Genomic DNA, 22,982 nt, shown 5'->3' on the forward strand with positions numbered 1-22,982 from the left:
CACATCTTTATCCATTCATGTACTACGGGTCCCTATTTGCTTCCATGTCTTTGCAATTGTAAACAATGCTGCAAGAAACATAGGGATACATAAGTTTTTGAATTAGTGTTTTTGCTTTACTTGGGTAAATACTCAGTAGAATTACTGGCTCATAGGTTATTACTGGTTTTAATTTTTTAAGAAGATGCCATACTGTTTTCCACAGTGGCTGCACCAGTCACCAGTCATTCCCAACAACAGTGCATAAAGCTCCCCTTTTCTACAGGTCCTTGCCAATACTCATTATTCCTCGTGTTTTTGATTTTAGCCATCCTGACATGTGTGAGATGATCTCTCATTGAAGTTTTGACTTGCATTTCGCTGATTATTAGTTATGTTGAGCATCTTTTCATGTATCTGTTGGCTATCTGTATGTCTTCTTTGGAAAAATGTCTATTCAGATTTTCCCATTTTTAATCAGATTATCTGTTTGATGTTAAGTTGTGGAAGTTTTTATGTATTTGCTATATTAACCCTTTATCAGATACATAATAATTTACAAATATCTTCTCCCATTCAGTAGGTTGTCTTTTCATTTTGTTGATGGTTTCCTTCACTGTGCAAAACATTTTTATTTTGGTATACTCGCAACAGTTTATTTTTTTGCTTTTGTTTCCTTTACCTTAGGAGACATATATGGAAAATGTTGCTATGACTGATGCTTAAGGGATTACTCCCTATGTTTTCTTGTAGGAGTTTTATGGTTTCAGGTCTCACATTTAGATCTCTAGTCTGTTTTGAGTTTATTTTTGTGTATGGTATAAGAAAGGATCTAGTTTCATTTTTTTTATTTTTATTTTTTTACATGTAGCTGTCTAGTTTCACAATACCATTTACTGAATATTCTTCATCATATATTCTCCAATGAAAACTGCACACCCCATTGTGTATTTTTTTCCTCCTTTGTCCTAGAAGAATTGACCATATAAGTGTGGATTTATTCTGGGCTTGCTATCCTATTCCACTGGTCTATGTATCTGTTTTGTGCTAGTACCATACTGTTTTGATTACTATAGCTTTGTAGTATATCTTGAATTCTGGAATAATGATACCTCCAGCTTTTGTTGTTGTTACTCAAGATTGCTTTGGCTATTCAGGGTCTTTCATGATTCCATATGAACTTTAGAATTATTTGCTTCTAGTTCTGTGAAAAAATAATACTGGTATTTAATAGGGATTGCTATCAAATCTATACATTGCTTTAGGTAGTACGGACATATTAACAATATCAATTCTTCCAATCCATGAGCATTTTTAAAAAATACTTCAAAGTTTATTTATTTTCAGAGCGTGTACACGTGGAAGGGGCAAAGAGAGAGGGATAGAGATGGGGAGAGAGACAATCCCAAGAAGACTCTCCCCCATCAGTGCAGAGCCTGATGTGGGGCTTGAGCCCATGAGAACCATGAGATCATGACCTGAGCCAAAGTCAGATGCTGAACAGACTGAGTCATCCAGGGACTCCAAGGATTTTATTTTTTAAGGAACAGCACGAGCCCAATAGCTGGAGGTAACCCTGCCAGAAATTTTACTTATTTAAAAAATAAGGGAATTTTTAGTATTTAACTGACAGTATTAATGGAATTAAATAAGTTAGCGGGGAAAAAAGAAACACATTTATGTGCTTAACACATAGTTAACATCAGAATCATCAATGGTTATTGTATTATTCTAATTGAATTTGTTTTTTTAATAGAAATAACTTTTATCATTTCTGAGTTCTCAAATATTCTCTTTTCTTTTTTTAACCCTGACAAATGATTGATATTTTAAGTGAATGTATGAGTTTTTAATTACTGTACATTTTTCTTCCTGTGTTGTATATGTTCTTCCAAGAGGGCACTGGTGACAGAAGTATAATGCTTGCCTTCTTTCTTTTTTCTTAAACCCATGTTTTATTTACTCAATGTTGTAGTTTTAAGTTTGATTCATCTTCTTTAATTTCTGGGCTGGCGATAATGTGTCCAGAGCCAAGAAGTGCTAAGAACTCATTCCTGCTCTCAGTTCTCTCTAAGACCTTTCAGGACAGAGATGCTTATCTCATAACCTGTAAGGACTACAATTCAGGTCATATTTGCAATAATCCCACCCAAAGATCATATACCATGGGGAAGAAAGACAAGATTTTCATCAAAGCCTCAGTAGTGTTCATATTTTGAAATTTAATGTTTCATATTGTTGCTACACAATATTTTTCTCCTTATGATTCTGATCTATTTTAGATAATCTCAAATGTTTGAGTCACCAGATGACTAATTTGTACTTAATTATTATTGACTTGCAAACAGAAGAAGACAAATGATTCAAATATTAGATACTTCTTAGAATATAGGTTAACCTAAAGCAGTAGACATCTGTTGATGAGAAACATTTTGTGAAAGCTTAAATGATATAATTCTTCATCTTAACAAGACTAAAAATAGTAATTAGCAACATTTAGTTTTGACCTTTTTTGTTTTATTTTGCGAAATGATCTTTTATTATAGTACAATTTATACATATTATCAGTTATAGAATTTATAATATGGAAATTGCTAGGGCTGACAAGTACTGCAATTCAGCAGAATAGTCATTTGTGAATGAAAGGAATATTGATTCCTTGTGGTTTGAAGAGATTAACATAACGGATAGAAAGCAAAAACATTGTGAAAAAACGAATAGTTCATCCACTCCCATACATTGTCTCATACATAAGACTCAAAATATATTTTGTTATTTGTTTGATTTTGTGAACTGACAGTAGTTGCTGTCTTGACTACTGATGCCAAGAATTTAGGGCTATAGCAGATACCTTTAAATTCTCACTACTGAGTGGAAGAAATGTGTTAAAGCAGCCAAACTACAGTTATTTATTTCTATACTGATACGTTTACTTCCTTGACTTGGGAGACACCTCCAAGAAAAGGAAAAAAAAAAACCAAACAAACAGGTGACCTCCTTGTCAATTGAAATTATGGGTAAAATAGCAGTTTTATATATATATATATATATATATATATATATATATATATATATATACACATACATACACACACATACATACACACACACATATTATGCACACACATATATATGTGTGCATATATATACATATATTATGTATATGTGTATATATACATATATTATGTATATGTGTGTGTGTGTGTATATATATATATATACACACACACACACATATATTTTGCAATGATAGTTTTTAGGAGGAAGATGGCTTATTTATTAAATACACTCAATAGGACTATATCCAACTAAGGATTTCTAGTGGCAAATAAAACCTGAATCTATGAGTCATGACTTTTTGGAGAATGTCATAGAAGCTATTACAAAGAGGTTAGCCAAAACAAAATTAGGGGGCAGAGCCTCCACATAAGATGTCCATCACTTCTGACATCAATTTCAAAGTTTGGGGTTCCTGAAACTACCCTCAGGATTAATAATTGGTAAGTAGTACTCAGCTACACTCCTAGTTGCAGTTTTTTTTATAGGAAGAAGATACATATTAAATCAACCAAAAGAAGAGACACAAAAGGTAGGTTTCAGGAGGGATCTAAATACTGGCATTTCCAGTTTTCTATTCCCCATTGATCATGCACAGTGGTAACTCCTCTTGGCCACAATGTGTGACAAAATGTATAGTGTTGCCAGACAGGGAAGCTCGCTTGAGCCTTTGGTATCCAGAGGTTATTGGGCTTCAATCACATTTCCCTTGTGGCTGACCTTTAGTCTTCAGCCCCTCCTGGAAGTCAGGACAATACTTTTTAGTCTCAAGTTTCTCCAGAGATCAGAAATATTAACACATGGTCTAAACCCCCATAATAAATCACATTGTTAGCTCAGTAGCCAAACACCCAGGCACGTATGAGATCATGACTCTCACTTTGAAGCTTTGAGTTAAAGTTTCTCCTCATCTCTTGTCCTATGCTTCAAAATAAAAGCTGCATGGTTTATGGCCTGTGCTGCTAGCTGCCATGAGATTCAGACATTGCTTCTGAGTGTAGGGAAGATTTAACCAGCAGATGTGATTATGTTAAATAAAAGACTTGGCAGATCATTTTTTTTTTTAAATGTTTGTTTATTTTTGAGAGACAGAGAGAGACAGAGTATGAGTAGGGGAGGGGCAGAGAGAGAGAGAGGGAGACACAGAATCCAGAGCAGGCTCCAGGCTCTGAGCTGTCAGCACAGAGCCCCATGCAGGGATCAAACCCAAGAACTGCAAGATCGTGGCCTGAGCTGAAGTCGGCGCTCAAGGCGCCCCTTGATCTTCTTGCTTAGATGGCAGTAATGCAGTACATGCCCAGTACTTTTGGGCAATCATCCTATTCTCATCTTGCTACAATGTGTGGTTCCAGAAGTCCTTAAGATGTAGTGTGGGATTTCGCAAGAGTTATGTATGAACAAAGAATCATTCTGTGATATTAAACAACTATTTTCAAGGTAGAAAAACTGAAAGTATTTTATTTAACAGTTTATTATCTTTTTTTGTAACTTGAACATATTTAAAACATACCATCATCTGTCTTCTATTTTTACTCTTGCTCCAGGCTCTTCAAATGTGAGGGATTAGACTGTTTCTAATTATGAACACTGGAGAAACCTATGCACATGTAAATGGAAACCTGTAGAGAGGCAAGCCCAAAACTAAGAAGTAGTCCACATTTCCACTAAGATTTTAATGGGTTAAAAAAATCTTTGGTGTTCTCTTAAAATCTTATGTATTAGTGAAAATGACTGCTTGAAGTCATTGATGAGTTTCTTAAAGTTTCACTGGTTGAACTATAAAACATAAAGAAGCAAAAAAAATATCAAGTTTCAAGTAGGAAAGGTAGAGTATCCCTTCACACAGGGCCATCTGCATAGGTATGACCTGTGCTGATACATAAGGCCCCACTCTTGATTAAAGGCTTTGCTGCTATCATCTTAGAATTCTTAGAAAAATTTTGAATAAGGACCCACCATTTTCATTTTCACTGGGCCCTATAGATTATGTAGCCTGTCCTAGTTCCTGTTAGAGTATATTTTAAAGACAGGAATTACATAATTTAGGAACACAATCATATGTCATGTAGACAATCTGTACAGACATAATTGTTATATGATTCATGTATTACAACTTATAATTGACTTCTGATGGTCAGTGATTCAGGATAGTGTTTATACCTGTGAGGGATGAGCAAGGATATAAACTGGAGGGTATACACGGAGTTTCAAAGCTATAAATAATACTCTATTTCTCTAGCTGAGTGCAAAGATTTAGTTTGTGGTATTACCAATATAAAATGTGACATATATATGTATATATGTACATGATGCATTTCACAGTAAACAGCTAAAAAGTATAAACATAATATAGATTACAGAAATAATAAAATGCAAGGGAAAATGTAAAAGACAAATTGGGAAAAGATAATTTCAATATACATGCAAAAGAGTTATTACTTATATTACTGTATGCACAAATCTTATATAAGAAGAAATCTAAATGAAATAGTGTAGCAGGATATAGGCAGATCATTTCAAGAATTGAACTGTAATTGAAAAACTGTAATTGAATAAGATACAGATATTCATTATAAAAATAGTGATATAAATTTAAATAGGATTCTATTTTTGCCTATCTAATGAGAAATTGCATATTTAAAATTTTTTTTTAACGTTTATTTATTTTTGAGACAGAGACAGAGCATGAACGGGGGAGGGTCAGAGAGAGGGAGACACAGAATCTGAAACAGGCTCCAGGCTCTGAGCTGTCAGCACAGAGCCCCACGCGGGGCTTGAACTCACGGACCGCGAGATCATGACCTGGGCCGAAGTCGGACGCTTAACCGACTGAGCCACCCAGGCGCCCCGAGAAATTGCATATTAAATAAGTACCTGAAATTTATAAAGATATAAAATGTGAGCACTCTAATATACACACTAGCAGTGTAAATTGGCATGGTCTTTTTAAAGGCCAATATAACAATATGTTAAAGCTTTTTAAATGTTTTTTTTAATGTTTGTTTATTGAGACAGAGTGCAAGTGAGGGAGAAAGAGGAGAGACAATCTCAAGCAGGCTCCACACTGTCAATGCAGAGCCCAACATGGGGCTTGAACCCATGACCCACGAGATCATGACCTGAGCCAAAATCAAGACAAGACTTGGAAGCTCACTGACTGAGCCACCCAGGTGCCCTGTGTTAAAACTCTTACAATGTGATTAACATTTTCGAGAAATATGTATAAATATTTTTTTAAATAAAACTTATAATTTCATTAAAATAAACTAAAATCAATATAAATTGATTGTCTCATAATAGGTTACAGGCTAAGTAAGGTGATTATGTGTTATTTGTAGGGGATAATAACCAGCTAGTAAAATTTCATCATAGAAACAAGTGGTAAATTGATCAACACTCAAAATAGCTAGTGGTTAATTTCTATGGATGAAAGCTAGACAGAGATATTATTTGGTAGTTAGTGAATTCATATAATTTTCAAATTTTCGTCAAACAATATATTACAGGGGCGCCTGGGTGGCTCTGTCGGTTAAGCGTACGACTTCGGCTCAGGTCATGATCTCACAGTTCATGAGTTCCAGCCCCACGTCGGGCTCTGTGCTGACAGCCCAGAGCCTGGAGCCTGCTTCAGATTCTGTGTCTCCCTCTCTCTCTGACCCTCCCCGTTCATGCTCTGTCTCTCGGTCTCAAAAATAAATAAACATTAAAAAAAATTTTTCAAAACCATATATTACATTGCTGTGAAGTTTCTTGCCTTTTTTTCTCCCAGCAAGTCTTCATTTTTTGCGCGTAAGCAAACAAATATTTCAGAGACTTTTCCAAAGGTTTTTGAGTGTTTGCTCTTTTTTCATTTTGTAGTTTCCAAAGGCTCATGTCCATTGAAGGGTTTCTTTTCTTAAACTTGTCAAATGGAAGCATCCCATTTTGCTATATTGCAAACCACTGGTAAGAAACATCCAGAGCAGCTCTCCATCCATCCATATAACCCAGCACACATGCAATGCAAATGATTGGAGAATACAAAGAGTCATTAGCTTACTTACTCATCACATCCTTTAAAATTGTTCTATTTTCACAATTACATTTGGCATCATTCTCTCTGGTAGGTAACATTGTTAACCATGTGTGAAGGGAAGACAATTATTTTTTTTTTCATTTACCAGTTAGGAAGAAAAATAAAATAAAACTGTCAAGCCAATACAAACATGGCCCTATTCTTTAAACTATATAGGGGGTGAAGGATACTAGTTTTGCAGAGTCCAAATCTGTCGTGGAAGTAATGCATGCAAGAAGTTGTAGGTTCACAATTATGGGTGTTAGCATCAAGAAACCAAACTGAGTTCTTATAGGTTCCCTCTCCCTCTCTCTCTCTTTCCAATAGAGTTAATATTTGTGGAATCCTTCATTTACACTCTAATGTAAATAGATATTTGCATATGGAATATAAATCTCATAACACATATATGTATATATAATTAAGTCTCTTACTTAAAGATATTTACCCATATACTGTAGCTTTATATTGTTTGTTGGTCCATGCCTATAACCTGGAATTTACTTCCATAGCTCTAGCTGCAAATAGGTATTGCCACAGGATTAAAAAAGAAAATATGTTTAAAGAATTGTTCCTTAGCAATTAAAATGGAGGAAAATTATAACCTATTTAACTGTATTGAAGGCTGTAAAATTATATGCTAGTGATTCACATATTTTGTATTTTCTACAGGTATTAAACTCTATTCTTAGAAGCAAATATGCAGTTAATCTATCATGAGCCCTGGCTTAGTAGTTCTTTCCTACAGACTGCCAATACTCTCAAGTTGACATTCAATAAAGCAGTAGTTAGTGCAGCAACAGATTTGGTATTGCTTTAGTAAGTGTACATATAGCATTTGAACAAATTGACAATTTGACTTAAAGTCCTAAAAGTTTGATTCACTGTTAATTGTGTTTCAATCAGTGGGGACTTGTTAAGGAAAAAAGTGCCACATTCAAAAGCAATCTATTCCAACCTTAGTAAACTTTAAAGAGGTTTGTGCACCTGAAGCATTTCAGAGTTTCTGCATATTCCATTTGTGCACTCTTTTTTTGACTTATTTTTTCACATGCCAGCCACATTCATCTGATGATCATATCGTTTTTTATTCTTAACCAATGAACTTGGAATTAAACCTCTATTTGGCAATAATATGAGATTTCCCATGAGTGGCCTGACTAGGTAGAACTGTGTTCAAGAACTCAGAGCAAAGTTTTAAAAATTGGGTAGTTAACAGATGGCAGTTAATTTTATATTTTTTGTTCTATTTAATACATCAAAAGCATTATTTTTTTAAGAAAGTAAAATGATAAATTCCTAAGAAATAGACCAGTTTTTCAGGCTAGAATATCCCTAAAGATACTGTGTTAAGTAAACATCATTCCCATGACATAACATACTGCTCTTAATTTTGGCCAGCCTTCTGGCATTAAGGTGAGTGTAACTTTACATTCTCCTAAATTTCGAGTATTCTTATTTAATCCACTGTGATAGTTTAGGATAGGATAAGTTTTTATAATCCTCTCTGAAAATGCCTAACACATTTATCTCATTTTAGATTTGTTAATAAATGTTGGTAGTGATATCCACAAAATAGAAAAATATATTTAAGTAAGGATTTGTTCTTATCCATGACATTGATTTTTTTTGTTCACCTCTTGGAATATTAATCAGCCTTGGGTTAAAAATAAATTGTATCCTTACCAGAGTAAACTGTATAGAGCTTTTTTTTTTTTTTTTTTTTTTTTTTAATTTATTTTGAGAGGTAGGGGGTGGAGAGCAGAGACAGAAGGAGAGAGGAGAGAAAGAATCCCAAGCAGGCTCTGTACTGTGAGCACAGAACCTGACATGAGGCTTGAGCTCATGAACCCTGAGATCATGGCTTAAGCTGAAACCAAGAGTCTGATGCTTAACTGACTGAGCCATCCAGGTGCCCCTAGAGTTTTTCTAAATAAGAGTTTTTATTTATTTATTTTTTAATTTTTTTTAACATTTTATTTATTTTTGAGACAGAGACAGAGCATGAACGGGGGAGGGGCAGAGAGAGAGGGAGACACAGAATCGGAAGCAGGCTCCAGGCTCTGAGCCATCAGCCCAGAGCGCGACGCGGGGCTCGAACTCACGGGCCGCGAGATGGTGACCTGAGCCGAAGTCGGACACTTAACCGACTGAGCCACCCAGGTGCCCCTAAATAAGAGTTTTTAAATGAAGCAATGTAGTCATGAGCATATCTTGTACATTAAAATGCACATTCCTCACTATTTTTAGCTGCAGTGGAATAACACCTAAAGGGAATCTGTCAAAGGTAAACAACTCAAATAAAGATAAATCAATTTGGAAGAGGCCAATTATAAAACATATGTTATTTTATTTAAGGCACTTTTTCTTCTCTCGTGTATGAGAATAGTAGACTTCTAACTGTGCTCCATTGTTAGGCTGACCATGTATCATGGTTTATCATGGCAATCCTGGGTTGAGCTTGATGTCTTTGAGTTCCCTTTTATCTCAAAAGTTTTCCTGTTTAATTTATAAATTATGTGGTCATCCTAGCTACATGTAATAGGGACCGGCAGAAAAGAAATGATGTACTAGCCAAAACACAGCAAAGCAACTAGAAAGCAGAAGGGTTAGGAACACGTTTGTGAACAGGGCAGACAGTATACTTTCACAATTGCCACTAGGGTATTATATATCAGTCCAGAAATACTACATGAAAAACAAATGTGTCAAAATAAGATTCGCTAATATGTCATACCAAATTAAGCTTTGGAAAAAAAATCATGACATATATTATCATAGTAAATTTTCAGAGAATAATTTAGAAAATAAAAAAAATAAATAAATGAATTACATTATTCAAATTTCTTTAACCCAGCATTCCTTGGATGTTTATGACCATCAACAATTACTTCATATATAATATGAACTAATGTCTATAAGAAATAATATTTTGGAACTATGGTTATTATATCATTTATTATCCAAACCTGGATACTTGTGAGAGGGTATGCATCACTATTAAACTGGGAGAACAGTGTAAATAGGCATTTACGTGAATAAACCAGAAACAGTTTGGGGATGATCCTGGAATTAAGATCACCCTATACATTGCCCATGGAAACAAGGTCACTGAATCTTTGCGTTACTATCAATATTGAATATAATGCCCAAACCAATGGATAAACTCACCATTAGTAGTAAAGTAGTGCCTGGTCGTCACTTATATGCAGTATGGTATAAATAGAGATGGGATCCTCATTCCTGTTGCAGAGTGGTAGAAATTGAGACAGAATAAGGCTAAGGCATTTATTTTTCAGCCAACAGTTGGCCTGGGCAGTGTAAGCTGGGGAATTCATGTGATAATAGTTTAATAAAACAATAGGAAGATTTTAATGCCATATGAAACGTCAATGAAATCTCAAATTAATTCAGTAATTTGAAAGGTGTTAACATGTTACATATTCTTAAATGTAACTAAATTGCACATTCTGAATATGTATACATAGCAAGTGAATGTTTTAAAGGTATTATATATATAAGTATATGTAAGTGTAGGGGCGCCTGGGTGGTTCGGTCGGTTAAGCGTCCGACTTCGGCTCAGGTCATGATCTTGCAGTCCGTGAGCCCGAGCCCCGCTCGGGCTCTGTGCTGACAGCTCAGAGCCTGGAGCCTGTTTCAGATTCTGTGTCTCCCTCTCTCTGACCCTCCCCCATTCATGCTCGCTCTCTCTCTGTCTCAAAAATAAATAAACGTTAAAAAAAAAATTAAAAAAAAAATATATGTGTATATATATATAAGTATATATAAGTGTATATATATATAAGTATATATATAAGTTTATATATATAAGTATATATGTATAAGTATATATAAAAGTATATATATGTATATATATAAAAGTATGTGTGTATATATATACACACACATACATATATACATATATATACACACACTAACTTGCCTAAAATGTTCACGAAAGGATTTGAAGTTAAAAGAATAAGAAAATTATTAGAAGTCAGAAGTTTTTCAGATTATGGTACCTTCATTAACTCATAGTCCTAATTTAACCTAGTTAAATATGGTGATGAGGCTTACATTTAGGCAGTCTGAAATCTAATTTTCTGACTTCATAGCTGATTATTTCATCCCAGGCCAGATAATAGAGGAAAAAAAAAAAATCAGAGCACTGGTAATGAGTCATACAGCATTTGAAGTCACAACACAGCACAAGGATCCATGATGGAAGGGGAGAGGGGGGAACATAAAAGAAAAAGTAAAAATGGAGAAAAGAAAGTAGCATACCTAAATCTAAACCTAAGGTTCTTACAGAATGATGACATTCAAAGTAATTTTTCTTGGCTCCTGTAATTGAACATATGATGAATTCTTGAAGGTTGACCAGTCATTATGAGTTATTTTCCACTGGTCTCTTTAGTTTTACCCTTTTCCCAACTGGCTCTTGTCTCTAGGTGAATGGGCAATATCAACAGTCTCCTTTGTCCCCCACTTCCTATTGGGTATTCCAAGAGAAGCTTCTACATGAGATCAGAAGAAGGAATAAATAAGACTAGCCTTTGTTCTTCTAGCCACACCCATGTGGTATCAGCTTGGGCTGCATCCTCTGACCAAATATGTCTTTCAAAGTAGCCTTATTTCCTTCTTTATTTCAATAATCCTACTGTCCCTGTCCCTCTGGCTCTGGGGGGGGGGGGTGGCGTATGCCGCTCCATTTAGTAGTCTGAGTGCATTATCCCTTGTGGGTCCCCTACACACACCTTCACTTTGTGAATAGTCCCTTTATTAAACATTTCTGAAATCATCCTAATTTGAGTATGCCATCTGTTTCCTATTTGGACCTTGTGCAATTCTAAGAAAAAAAAATAAATGTCCAGTTGGGCTATATTTCTGTGGTTAGACTCTATGATTGTTTTGGACATTTTGTTTAATTTATATCTTTTTCTTCATTCTTCGGGTTGACTTTTTGACAGATGAGAAAAGTAGGTGTGATCAAGTCTTAGCAGTTATGTGGTATATCAAATCTTTATTCTTGATGATCTGGTTCAGAAAGGAGCAGTGACATAAACAGTGTTTTGCCAGTTTTCTCTCTCAACCAATATGCCCTTGCATCTTAGGGCAAGGATTCAGTTTATAGAAAAATATCACATTTACTAAGAGAAAAATTGGGCAGATTTGCTCAAGAAAATAACCAAATTGTTTTTCTGGATATATAAAAAGGCTGTCTGGTTAAATGTCCAGCTTTCCTGTGATATATAATAATGCACAGACTATATGTATAATTTGGCTTTGTCAAACCAATGTAATGTGCTTCCTCTATTGTCATTCTGTAATGAAAAAAAAACTTAAGCGAGCTAAAGACATGTTGGTTATTTAGACTCTTTCGGAAGATATGCAGACTATGGTTCTTTAATTCAGCAGACGTTTAGTATCAGTTCAACACACAAGAGCTATTTGCCTTACCATTATGATAAATAAAATAGGATTTTTGTTCTATTTTCTTTATTCTCAACTGCATATCATTAGAGAAAATCCTATGAGAAATTCCCAATGCCAAAGGCATTTCTCTGGACACTAATTCTGAAAAATGTCCATGGGAAACAAAAAAGAAAGGATATGAGATCACATAATTCTAGGAGATAATGTAAGATATATCCTGAGCATCAGATTAACAATACACATTAAAAGGTCTAAGCAGTACTGTGTTAAAGAAACCTGAACACCTATTTTAAACCAGGCGTATATTTTTTGTAAAACTTGACATCTAAATTATTTCTTTCAAAGCATGTATTTTACACAAAATTGACTTATAAAGGTAATGATGATGCTAATTAGCAAAACTTCATAATTCCCTTTAAAATATTTTACTTCTCGCAATGAGATTTATTGCCTAAAGGGCAACAAGTTTATGATCCCTAACTGGTATCATCCCCCAAATCCTTGAAAAATATCCAGACTGGACAGTAATTAAATTAGTAAAATCTTCAATTAACTGTTAATTTTTCTGATAATCAAGAAATACTCGAATGGGAGGTTTAACTGTCCTTGTGGTTCCAGGGTAAATACAGTGCTCTAACAACTTGAAGCAGTACCCCTTTCTTTGCATCCTCACCAACACCTGTTGTTTCTTGTGTCATTAATTTTAGCCATTCTGACAACTGTGAGGTGGGATCTCATTGTGGTTTTGACTTGTATTACCCTGATGATGAGTGATATAGAGCATCTTTTCATGTGTCTCTTAGCCTTCTGGATGTCTTCTTTGGAAACGTGTCTAATCATGTTTTCTGACCATTTCTTAATTGGAATATTTGTTTTTTCAGTGTTGAGTTTGATAAGTTCTTTATAGATTTGTATACTAACCCTTTATCAGATATGTCATTTGCAAATATCTTCTCCCATTCTGTTGGTTGCTTTTAGTTTTGTTGATTGTTTCCTTCACTGTGTAGAAGCTTTTTATCTTGGTGAAGTCCCAGTAGTTCATTTTTGCTTTTGTCTCCCTTGCTCCAGAAACATGTCTAGTAAGAAATTGCTGCAGCCAAGGTCAAAGAGGTTGCTGCCTATGTTCTTCTCTAGGAATTGGATGGTTTCCTGTTTCACATTTATGTGTTTTATCCATTTTGATTATATTTTTGTGCATGGTGTAAGAAAGTGTTCCAGTTTCATTCCTCTGGAGGCTGCTGTCCAGTTTTCCCAACAGCATTTGTTGAAGAGACTGTCTTTTTTCCATCGAATATTCTTATCTGCTTTTTTGAAGATTAGTTGACTTTATATTTGTGGGCCCATTTATGGGTTCTCTATTCTGTTTTATTGACCTATATGTCTGTTTTTGACCAGTACCATACAGTCTTAATGACTACAGGTTTCAAATATAGCTTGAAGTCTGGAATTGTGGTGCCTCCAGCTTTGCTTTGCTTTTCAAAATTGCTTTGACTATTTAGAGTCTTTTGTGGCTCTATATAAATTTTAGATTCATTTATTCTAGCTCTGTGGAAAAGTGATGTTGGTATTTTGATAGGGATTGCATTAAATGTGTAGATTTCTTTGGGTAGTGTGGACATTTTAACAATATTTGTTCTTCCAATCCATGAACATGGGATGTTTTTCCATTTCTTTGTCTCATCTTCAATTTCTTTCCTAAGTGTTCCATAGTTTTCAGAGAACGGATCTTTTACCTTTTTCGTTAGGTTTACTCTTAAGTATCTTATGGTTTTGGGTACAATTGTAAATGAGATGGATTGCTTTGTTGCTCTTTCTGCTGCTTTGTTATTGGTGTATAAAAATGCCACAGATATCTGTACGATGATTTTGTATCCTGTGACTGCTGAATTCATGTATCAGTTGGAGAAATTTTTTAGTGAGGTGTCATCTGTGAATTGTGAATGTTTGAGTTCTTCCTTGCTGATTTGGAGAACTTTTATTTCTTTTCATTTTCTGATTGCTGTGGCTAAGACTTTCAGTACTATGTTAAATAACAATGGTGAAAGTAGACATACCTATTTTGTTCCTGATCATAGAGAAAAAGCTCTCAGGTTTTCCCCATTAAGGATAATATTAGCTGTGTGTCTTTTGCATATGGCCTTTATGATGTTGAGCTGTATTCCCTCCATCCCTATTTTGTTGAGAATTTTTATTAAGAATGGATGCTGTACTTTGTCTAATGCTTGTTCTGAATCCGTTGAGAGGATCGTATGATTCTTATCATTTCTTTTATTAATGTGATGTTTCACATTGATTGATTTGCAAATCTGGAACTAACCTGACAGCCCAGGAATAAATTCTACTTGATCATGGCGAATGATTCTTTTAATATACAGTTGCATTTGATTTGCTAGTATTTTGTTGAGAAATTTTACATCCATGCTCATCAGGAATATTGGCCTTTAATTCTTTTTAATGGGATCTTTGTCTTCTTTTGAAATCAAGATAATGCTGGCCTTCTAAAATAAGTTTGAAAGTTTTCTTCCCATTTCTATTTTTTGGAATAGTTTGAGAGTAATATGTATTAACTCTTTAAATGTTTTACAGAATTCCCCTGGGAAGCCATCTGGCCCTGGGCTTTCATATCTTGGGAGATTTTTGATTATTGGATCAATTTCTTTACGGGTTACGGGTTTGTTCAAATTTTCTGTTTCTTCCTGTTTCAGTTTTGGTAGTTTATATGTTTCTGCAAATTTGTCCATGTCTTCCAGATTGCTCAATTTTGGAGATATATATATATATATATATATATATATATATATTTATATTTATATTTATATTTATATTTATATTTATATTTATATTTATAATATATACTTATAGTTGTTTGTATTTCTGTGGTGTTAGTTGTGACTTCTCCTCTCTCATTCATGATTTTATTTTTATTTGGGTCCCTTCTCTTTTCTTTTTGATAAGTCTGCCTGGGGGTTTATCAATTTTATTAATTTATCAAAGAACCAGACTTTGGTTCCATTGATCTGCTTTACTGTTTTTGTTTTTTGTTTTTGTTTTTTTTTTGTTGTTGTTGTTGTTGTTTCTATATCACTGATTTCTGCTCTAATCTTTATTATTTCCCCTCTTCTCCTGGCTTTATGTTTTGTTTGTTCTTTTTCTACCTCTACTTGATCGTTTGAAAATACATCTTGTTTGTTTGTTTGTTTTTTGCCTGTGTTCTAACATGACTGGAGCTCATATGGGTCTGGGGTTTGTGGATCCCGGGCTCACTGAGTTCACAAACTCCCTGTGATGACTGGACCCACCAGATATGGTGTTGGGACCCAATAATTATTATCTGAGCCTGCCTCTTATAGTGTCCAAACATTACTCTGGTCTAGGCTTTTGAGGTGGGGTGGGAAAATAAGTCATTCTTTAGTCTCTCTGATCTAGAGAGATTTTCCACAGCTCCTTGGACATTTGGCAAAGTTCTAGTGTTGTCTCTTTCATATGCTAGTTGCTCTCTAAACCTTGGTTTTTCTGTGCTCAAGGACAGACTGAATCTGTTCCCAGTCACTCACGACTATTCCTTCCCACTATCATTAATTGTTTGGGGGTGGAGTTTCCTTTGTTACCGTGTTCACATCTCTCTCCCGGTTTTCTTGTCATTCTCTGTATTTTTGGTTTGTTCCAGGGAGAAGGTGAATTCAGTCATTTAAAAAAAAAAGTTTGTTTATTTATTTTGAGAGAGCATGGGGGAGAGGCAGAGAGAGAGAGGGAGGGAGAGAGAATCTCAAGCAGGCTCCACACTGTCAGCGTAGAGCCCAACCTGAGGCTCAAACCCATGAACTGTGAGATAGTGACCTGGGGTGAGATCAAGAGTCAGACACTTAACTGACTGAGCCACCCAGGATCCCTGAATTGTCTTATATCATCATCCTGAGCCAGAATTAAATGAATCTCTTAGAATAAAATTATTCTATTGAAATTAATATATGTGTGAGACTATAAGTGTGTGTGTGTGTGTATTGAGTACTCAGACACTTAAACCATAAAGCAAATACATTTCCTCATTTCTATAGGTCAATTACACTTGAAAATGAAAATACTCATTATAACTGCAAGTCCCCATAATGAAACACATATTCATGAGCGTTCTTTTTTCTCCATAGTCTCACCAATACATTATTTTTTATGTGGTTATTATTTATTTGATACTAGCCCTTCTGACAAGTGTAATGTTTTATCTCATTGCGGCTTCAATTTGCATTCCCCTGATTATTAGTGATGTTGAGTATCTTTTCATGTGTTTGTTGGCCATCTGTATGTTGTCTTTGGGAAAATGTCTATTCAGGTCTTCTAATTTTGTAATCAAATTGTATATGTGTGTTGAATTGTTTGCATAAGTTATTTCTTAATCTTATTTATTCATTTTGAGAGGGAGAGAGAGAGAGGAGAAAAAGTAGGCTGCACTTGTCAGCCTGGAGCCCACTGCAAGGCTTGATCTCACAACTGTGAGAGCACGACCTGAGCCAAAAATCAAGACCCAGACGTCTAACTGACTGAACAACCCAGGTGACCCACGAGCATAAATTCTTTATGTATTTTGGATATTAACCCCTTATCTGAAATATTTTAAAATATCTTCTCCTGTTCATATGATTACCTTTTTGTTTTATTGATGGTTTCCTTTGCTGTGCAGAAGCTTTTACTTTGGTGTAGTCACTATAGTTTAATTTTATTTCCCTTGGTAGACAGGACCTATCTAGAAACATGTTTCTATAGCCAATATCAAATAAATTAAAACTTCCTATGTTTTCTTCTAAGAGTTTTATAGTTTGAGGTCTCACATTTATGTTTTCAATCTATTTCGAGTTTATTTTTATGTATAATATAAGGAAGTGGTCCAGTTTTTCCATCTCCATTTGTTGAAGACACTGTTCCTTTCTTACTGTATATTCTTGCCTCTGTTGTGGATCAATCAACAATATAACCATGGGTTTATTTTTGGATTTTCTATTCTGTTCTACTGATTTATGTGTCTGTTTTTGGTCCAGTACCATACTCGTCTGAGAAATAAAGCTTAATATTTAAAGGGGATTAGGAGTATACTGATCTTGGTGATTACTGAGAAATGCATAGAATTGTTAAACCATAATATTGTACAGCTGAAGCTAATATAAAATTGTGTGTTATTTATACTTGAATAAAAACTTCTATCTTGGGGCACCTGGGTGGCTCAGTTGGTTGAGCATCAAACTCTTGATTTTGGTTCTGGTCATGATCTCATGGTTTCTGAGATTGAGCCCCATGTTGGGCTCTGGGTTGTCAGCGCAGAGCCTGCTTGGGATTTCCTCTCTTTCCCTCTCTCTCTGCCCCTCTCCAGCTTGTGCACCCTCTCTCTCTTTCTCTCTCTCTGTCCCTGCCCCATGCAGAGCCTGACACTAGGCCTGATCTCATGAACTGTGAGATCATTACCTGAGCTGAAATCAAGAGTCAGACGTTTAACTGACTGAGCCAGCCAAGCCAGCCACTCCTGACAAGGTCTTATAAATAGATTATTTAAATAGTCATTTTAATAATTTATTTTCATTATTTTTTTCCTTTATGATAGCAGTGTTTCTGAAATTCCACTTAATTAAAATACAGTGTAATATTAGTTTCAGGTGTATGATAAATTTTTTATAATTTAGACTTCAATTTTTAGAGCAATTTCAGGTTCACAGTAAAATTGAAAGGAAGGCACAGAGAATTCCTTCATGCCTCCTGCCCTCTTATGTGAATATCCTCCCCCATTCGTCCATTTATACTTAATTTCATTTTTGACAATGTTTGGCAGTTATAGTCATTGAGCAGTTAAAGATTTTTATTCCATTTTTATTTCTGGATTCCATTGTTGATGCTGAGAAGGCATTTGCCAATTTTACTGTTCGTTAAAGGTGATAATCTTTGTTCTGTAGTTGATTTTAGGAATCACTTTGTCCTTGCATTATAGAATTGCTTAATGCTGTTTGGTATCGTTTATTTGTGTTCACACTGCTAGCACTTTTAAAATCTGTAGTTTAATTTTTTTCCAGTTTTGGCCAAAAAACTCAGTCTTGTCTTTTAAATATTGCTTGCCTCCTATTCATTCTTTATGAGAATTCAATTAGTCACATGTTATTTTCATTATACCCAATATGTCTCTTAAGATCTTTTTAATTTTTTTCTTACTGCTTTATTATCTTCATGCTTCAGTTCCAAATTATCCTATCTATCTTGCACTATATTAATTTCTTCTTCAAATCTATAATTCTAATTTGCATCCTAAAAAAAATTTCTATGTGTTTTGGGTTGTCTTGGTGGCTCAATCTGTTAGATGTCTGATTCTTGATCTCAGCTCAGGTCATGATCACACAGTTTGTGGGTTTCAGCCCTGCATCAGGTTCTGTGCTGGCAGCGTGAAGCCTGCTTGGTATTTTGTCTCTCCCTCCCTGTGCCCCCCACCCCAAATAAATAAGTAACCTTTAAAAAAATTTTAAAAACTATGTGTTTTGGCAATACCTATTCAATTATTGCAATCATTTATCTTCCTTTGTATTCTTGAGCCAATTATATAATAAGGTATAAAATATTTATTGATTACAATATCTAGGCCATCTCAGAATTAGACTTATGCATTTTTTAAGAATTATGTTTCACATTTCCCCAATTTTTGGTAATCTTTTGTAATGTTTGGATTGTATGTTGAATATTTTGAGTGATACTCTTTCTTCAAAGAGTATTGTTATTTGTTTTTCAGAGTCATTTTTCACGGTTGGACAAAGTTTAAACTCCACCTCCTTTGCAGTGCAAAAAGAATCTCTGATTTGTTTCTCTGGTCTTAACTGGGATTCTTGGAGTTTAATCCCCATATACATAGATCAGGGATCAGTCAGATATTTACACCCAATAAATGCAGAATTTGGGAAGAAGTAGGAGATGAGAGTTTTTACCCCAAATTTGCTGTTTATCTGTTTTGTCTAGAATATCCACCTTCTTCTACACCTGCTATATTCACCCTACACTATGCTCTAGTTGTTAAAGCCTGTGGGTATAGTGTCTATCTGATAGTTTTGCCACCCCACATGGTACAAATTGTTGTCAATTTTCACACATGGAATTTTAAACAAGTAAACATACCAATGCTTTTCCTTTTTTCCAAAACTCTAACCCTTCAAATCCACCTTCCTTTGGTCACTAACATCACCCTCAAGTACCAGTTGTATATTTTTTCTAGGGTTTTAGTTGTTATCTATAGGGTGGTTGGTCTGATAGATGCTATTACATGTAAATTCCAATTCTTTCTTCAGCTGAATTAATTGCACTGGATGGTTAACTTTAGCTATTTGTCATAATTATTTAGTTAAGAATAAATCACTGAATAGAAATATACTTTTAAACCTAATCTTCTCATTTTTATTGTTTATATAGAACCAACTTGTTTTAACTATTTTATTTTCACACAATGTTTTAAAAACTATATATTGTTTGGAGCAATTACTACAGATATTATAGTTCCCTCCTTTATTACATATTTTATTAAATTGTAGACTAAGGTCTGGATTTACTGTGTTTTATTTTTTTCCTTTTGTAACAGCTGTTTTGCTTGATTTTTCTATTCCTGATACCCAGTTCTTGCAGTCTTCTAATTATGATTTGCAGTTTTGGTATGCAGAAGTTGAAATTCTAATGCAGTTTTACAAATCTATTTTTACAGTCAAGGGGGATTCAAATTTTAGATTTCAGAATGTCTGCACTTATTCATATTTCTATTCAATGAACACAAAATAAAATCTCCTATGCTGGAGTATGTACTAGTTATTATGAACACAGTGATGGATAGGAACCTAATATTTGTCCTTAAGGATTGAGGCACATGCAATTAAACCATTACAACATAATCAATGTGATACGATGTCCCACGCTATCCAGAATTGGTAGGTAAAAAGTGCTAGTGTCCCAAATCTTATCTTACAGAAAATAGTTGGCTGTATTTAACTGTAGATTCAACCACAAATTCTTTAGGAGAGCTTTAGCATTTCTCATAGATATTTTCTTTCCCTTTTAAAAGAAATCCTTCAGGATCTTTCTCATTTATTACCTTTCGCAAGGATTTTGCACATCACGTAACATGTAAGATGCCTTCAACCCAATTCTGTTTTTAGACTCACAAAATCACCTTGTGCTGTTCTCACGTAATGCTGCGATGATTGAAATGTTGGCAGTTCATTTATTATGATTTTAACACTTTGAAAGATGGGATTTATAAAAAAATGTTAGAGGCTCTAGAATACTAACACGTAAATCGCACTTTGCTTCTAAGTTAATATGTGTACACATTTCTGCAAGGTCAACTGCAAGAAACTATATCTACTCACCGAGAAAGGAATGGAAAGTTGTCTCCAAGACAGCAAAAAACACAGCGACAATACCCGAAGGCCACTACTTCAAAGAGAATAATTGTCAACTAGTTCTAATGAATTTATTCATCATTTCTTTCACCAGAGAGAGTGAGAACTCTTTCTTATATGTCTTTGTGCTTTCAGTTCCAAAGTAAGTTTTACTTTCAAAGCAAGAGTTAGGAAATATTTGTTTCCCTAAAATGACAGCCTACTATGTGCCAAACTGAGTTTGGTGAGAATTATGAGTAAATTCTAATACACTTGTTGTCCTCAAGGAATTCACAAAATTGGAAGAGACAGGCAAATGAGCTAAACATTTACTTGTGATTATGTAATTGAAATCACATTAATGTGACTGTGATCTGATACTACAGGGTATTATGGGACAACAGTGAAAGACCAACCTTAGCCTTTGTGTAAAATAGCCCCTTAATGACAATTATGAGTCGTGAATGACAAAATAGGAGATTTCCAACTTAGCTAAGATGCATGACCCTGACAGCAACCCAAATCAATGTTTAAATAGAATGGAAGCCAGATCTCCTTTTTAGGAAATTTAAGCAATTCTCTGTGTTGGGAAGTCAGCTGCTATCAGGTCAAAATGATTTATAGGTTTATTCTTAAGGTGATCTGGAATGATATAACATACTTAAATTAGGAAAAAAAACATTTTGGATGTGTGGTGAATGTTTCTGTTTGCTTAGTACCTCCGTGTGCCATAACTCTTACTTCATTAGCCAGTTACCTACATTTTTAACTTAGTCATTTTGGTTTAGGGAGATAAATCTGATTCTAGGTTCAGGGGTGAGCATTGATTGTTCTCAACACCTAGGGCTTCCCAAAATTTTTTTATCATCACACACATACATAATGTAGAATTTCAAGTTACATTAGGATAAATGGCTGAAGCTGCTCTCAACAGGAAGAACCAGATGAACCTCCACTGACTATGCTCTGCTCTTTGGAGGATAGAAAGATGCCGGCATCTCAGCACATCTGTAATGCAGTCACAGTACTTCATTGGAGAATGATTTCTCTAAACAGTTTATATTAATTATAACTTTTTGTACTTTATTGGAGAATGACTCATTTAAACAGCTTATATTAATTATATCTTTTTGAGTTATGAGACCATGACATAACTCCATTAACATAAGCTTTATCTTACTGTTGTTCTTCAGAAGTAGACACATGGCTTATGTTTGACAAGATTAGATTGAAGGGATGAATTGGTGGAGAGTGAAGCTCACTTTTGTGCATGAAGGAGCTCTATAGCCCTTGTTGATATGCACAGCCATCTCATTATCATGAAGGGCACAAAACACAAGAAGAAACTGACACGCAAAAGATAGAATGGAGACCCAGGGTCTTTGAGCAGATTGCAAAGCAGTTGTATTAACCGCCATGAAGCCTCATTCCATATACTACCAAATGAGCCTACCTAGTGTTCAAGTCCAAAAGTACATGTACTGGGCCACCTTCATATTTACTTCCTAAAATCAAATTTAAAAAAAAAATCCTAAATGCCAAGTTTTTACATCAAATGTGGTGGGGAAGAGATCGCCTTTTCTCTACATCTTGACCAATACTTATTTCTTGTCTTTTTTATACTAGTTACTGACTGTTGTGAGATGTTATCTCATCATGGTTTTCACTTGTATTTCCCTGATAATGAGTGATGTTGAGCATATTTTCATGTGTCTGTTGGTCATCTGTATGTCTTCTTTGGAAAAATGTCTGTTCACGTCCTCTGCAATTTTCCATGTTGGGAAGTCAACTGGTATCAGGTCAAAATAATTTATAGGTTTATTCCTAAGGTGACATGGAATGATGTAGTGTACTTGAATTCTCTATGGTTTTTTGGTGTTAAATTATATTAGCTTCTTATATATTTTGTATATTAACCCCTTATCAGATACATCATTCGCAAATATCTATTACGATTTAATAGGTTGCCTTTTTGTTTTATTGATGGTTTCCTTTGTCATGACAAAGCTTTTTCTTTTGGTATACTCATAGAATTAAAAATAGAAATACTGTAAAATCCAGTAATGTCACTA

The 22,982-nt window shown here is 34.7% G+C and overlaps 1 long non-coding RNA gene across 1 annotated transcript in view; it reads right to left on the reverse strand.

Annotated features, from left to right (window-relative positions):
• Nucleotides 1–22,982, reverse strand: part of LOC122241552 — a 36,953-nt gene continuing 13,971 nt past the window's right edge. Inside the window, exons 2-3 of the long non-coding RNA XR_006221787.1 lie at nt 10,262–10,333; nt 1–68 (exon numbers count right to left, since the gene is read on the reverse strand). This is a non-coding gene — a long non-coding RNA (uncharacterized LOC122241552). The remainder of the gene's footprint in view (nt 69–10,261; nt 10,334–22,982) is intronic.

The sequence above is a fragment of the Panthera tigris genome, chromosome C1 (assembly GCF_018350195.1).
Source record: "Panthera tigris isolate Pti1 chromosome C1, P.tigris_Pti1_mat1.1, whole genome shotgun sequence".
Classification (NCBI taxonomy): Eukaryota; Metazoa; Chordata; class Mammalia; order Carnivora; family Felidae; genus Panthera; species Panthera tigris.